General features: G+C 36.5%; 1 pseudogene; it reads right to left on the reverse strand.

Moving 5' to 3' along the window:
• Positions 1-952: 952 nt before the first annotated feature.
• Positions 953-2109, reverse strand: LOC107846798 (annotated as a pseudogene).
• Positions 2110-3904: the final 1795 nt, after the last annotated feature.

The raw sequence follows: 3904 nt of genomic DNA on the forward strand, positions 1-3904 counted from the left end.
TAACCTCAAGGTCATGACATGAAACCCCACTCACACTAAAATCCAAACACATAACGCGTCTGAGCAGAAGCAACTGCATTCTAGTGATCCATAACGTAAATACTTTCAATTGCGAACACACCATGGCTGAACCTAATAATTACTTAAACAGAATTGCCAGTTAAAACAGAGTTGCCAATCTTTGACATATTCACCAAAAACAGAATTGCCAGTTAAACAAAGGAATCCATTCTGCAAGAATGATCATAATGAGACCTGAGCTGAGCTTAGCTCAAGCGAGGAAGCAAAATCGCTAGAAAAATAGTCTAAAGCTTCAAATGCACATTTTAAAATAGATAAAAGAGGAGGAATAACAAATGTAGAAAAATATGGAGAGAGATGCGGATCATAATTGAAACTCATAACTATATATGAAGTTAAAATTCAGCATCTTATATATTACTGTATATGAAGTTAAAATTAAAGGTTGTAAGGACGCCGTGTTTGGTTCATTCTTTGACTACTCTGCTCGCAAAAAGAGAGACTGAATTTCTCATAGCTTCGAACTAACTACTAAGGAAAATGCATAACTACTAAGGTCGAAATAGGACATGTCGAAAGGTCATCGAAAGGTCAATCCCAAGTGAAGTACCCAATTAACTTAACACAAAAGTTCATGTACTGTTTACCCCCCAAACAAGGCATGCCTAACTGATAGGGCAAAGTTTTGTTTGTTCTTTCTATTCAGACAAGCGCAGAATGAAATGAACAAAAGGACTGCATGTTTAGAGACATTACATTGCAAATTACCTAGGAAGTTAAGACAGACAAGGTTCCTAATACAGGTAGAGTTGTAGTACCAGAAACCAAAAGCATCCATGAAAAAGTAAAGTTGATAGGTCTTGAGCTAAATCATACAAGAAACATAGAAGCAAAACATAAACTCCAGAAGGAAGTAAGACAAATTAAATATCTAAACAATCTCAGTCTTCGGATAAACATTTGAGACCTGAAAACTATCCCCCATGACAGTGTTGAGTGAGTAAAAACTTGGGATGTATCCAGTCGCTCCAAATCCATTGTACACTTTGACCTTCTTAAACTTCTTTTCTTTTGGGTTGTAAGAAACTAGTTGCGTGCCGCGATCTCTTTGCATCAATATTTCTCCATCTTTCCAAATTAAGATTGGTATAAATCTATCATCACGGATATCTAGTTGAATACCATCCTTCAATATGAGATTTTTTGTCCAAGATTCAGCAATTCCATACTCTTTCATCCACCATATATCTATAGACTGACCGTTGCTAGTATCAGACAAACAAAGACAATTCCCCAACTCTACTAGCGTTAAGAAGTAGGATTGAAATTTCCAGACCACACGGAGCTGACAGGGAATTCACCTCTTCTGTCGAAATGTTAAAGGAGTAAATGATGTCATTTTTTTCGCAATCCATCCAATGAACAGCACCATTGACATTAACATTATTAAATGATCGCCACAGAGGCTCTGGAACCTCGCCCGCATTTCTCCATTTTTCATCAACTCCAAGAGTATAAACCTCCAAGTCAGATGCTTTTGGACGACCCAAAAAATTTTTAGCTGCTAATTTGAATCTCAATACTTTATACTGTCCCGAGGCCTCACTAAAGCCAAATCCATAAACAATGTTCCAAAAACTTTTCTCCCATTCGGGCAATTCAACCTTGAAATACTCACTCAAAAGATGATTGCTAATGTAAACCGAATTATCCACATTATTCCTCCATCCATTCAACAAACACATAAACCCATTACATGAACCAACTAATGTCAAGTTTTCCTTATTGGTGGAAGGGAGGTGAATCATAGGCCTCAACTCAATGTTTCTGTATAGGGATTGAGAATCATTTTCATCTTTGAGTTCCACAATAAATCGGACAGAATCATTCACCGAAAGCAAAATGCTGGGAAAACTAGATGATCTTTTTTGATAGTTCTTAACAAATAAAGGATTGGAAGTTAAGAGATGGTACCAGCTTTTGCAAACAATCTTACAACGGAAAATGGACTTGATGGGCAATCTTGCAAGAATTTCCACCATAATCACCCTAAGTAAATCCATGATTGTGACTTCACTGAGCATTGGGTTTGAGAGAATAGGAACATTAAAAAAATTGTGTTCCATTTCGTGAACAGGTAGAGAATTTATAGGGTTTAGGTAAGGCCCTCGGATTGTTATATACGGCGCAGGAAAAAGAAAATGACCATCTACCACAAGGAACTAAATGCCTGGAATCTTGAGCAAGATTACTAGCATTTCAAAAAGTATTAGAAAATTATTTAGGACTTTGAGTACTTAATCCAAAGGGTAAAACAAGAAGAAAATTTATATTTTTTCTATTTATATCCTAAGGTGGACAAGTAAAAGTTCAAATATATGTCCTTATGTTTCAAAATACTATGTACATAACTCGATTCAAGACATTTAAATATAAAGACCTTTTGTTAGCTTGTCGTGCATCCTTAACTTGTCAAACAAAATTTAAGCCTATTCAGCTAGAGTTTAGCCAGAACGAGCTCTTTCTATATTGGAATTTTTTTTCTAAATAGCATTAAAATGCGTTGATAATAAGACTTAGCGTAAATGAATAGTCAAGCTCCTTACAGAAGTCAGTACAGTGCAACTTGATAAATTGATAAGTTGTATTGGCAGCAAAACCACTCTTTCAAAGTTGAGATTAATCCCAACCTATTCGTCTTTTTGTGGAGGTTTTTTTAGCTGTTAAAAGTTTCATAAATCCAATACACAACATATCCAGTGTAACTTAACAAATGGTATAAAAAATTCGACATAAAAAGAAAGATATTTGGTATGCTTATAAAGATTGATTTTTGACTAGGATTTTGACATTACCGAAGGTCATGTATTTATTGGCCTCTGTCTCTGCTTCAAAAGTTTGGACTCCATTGTTTTCTCTTTGGATTCTTATAACACCTTGCATTTTGGGCTAGAATTCGAACCGTTATTTCTACGTGCATAAACTTGAACCCAATTATTTCTATATAAAAAGCACTTTTCACACTAGGATAATTATCATGACACTTATTTTTATATAGAAATAATTGGGTTGAAGTTTATGCATGTAGAAATAACGGTACGAATTCTAGCCCAAAATGCGGGGTGCTATATTATCCCCTTGGGATCATTCGTCCCCGAATGATGGTTCGAAACACGTTAAGAATGATTTAAAAAGTTACAAGGAATGTACCTTCCATAACGTCATCCGCGAATTCAAATAGTGATGGGTATCTTGCACTCATATTATTCTCTGACTCCAAAGTAGCTTCCTCAACTTTACGATTCTTCCACAATACTTTAACCGAAGATATCTCTTTACTTCTCAGCCTCCGAACTTGCCGATCTAGAATAGCTATGGGTTCTTCTTCATATGTTAATGAATCTTTCACGCCAATTTACTCGTCAGGCAACAAAAGAGAATGATCTCCAATACACTTCTTAAGCATTGACACATGAAATACCGGACGAATAGAAGCTAAACTTGCGGGCAACTCTAACTCATACGCCACTCCACTAATCGTCTTCGTAATCTAATAGGGACCTATGTATCAAGGGCTGAGCTTCGATTTCTTCCCGAATCTCATAACTCCCTTCATAGGGGAGACCTTCAGGAACACCCAATCTTCATCCTCAAACTCTAACTCCCTTCTCCTTACATCGGCGTAGGACTTCTAATGACTTTGGGTGGTCTTATGCCTCTTTCTAATGACTCACTTTCTCCATCACCTTATGAACAAGGTCAGGTCCAAACAAATGGGTCCTACCCACTTCATACGAACCAATCAGTGACCTACAACTCCTTTCATAAAGAGCCTCAAAAGGAGCCATTTGGATGCTAGAGTGGTAGTATAGGCAAATTCTAT

The sequence above is a fragment of the Capsicum annuum genome, chromosome 11 (genome assembly GCF_002878395.1).
Source record: "Capsicum annuum cultivar UCD-10X-F1 chromosome 11, UCD10Xv1.1, whole genome shotgun sequence".
Lineage (NCBI taxonomy): Eukaryota > Viridiplantae > Streptophyta > Magnoliopsida > Solanales > Solanaceae > Capsicum > Capsicum annuum.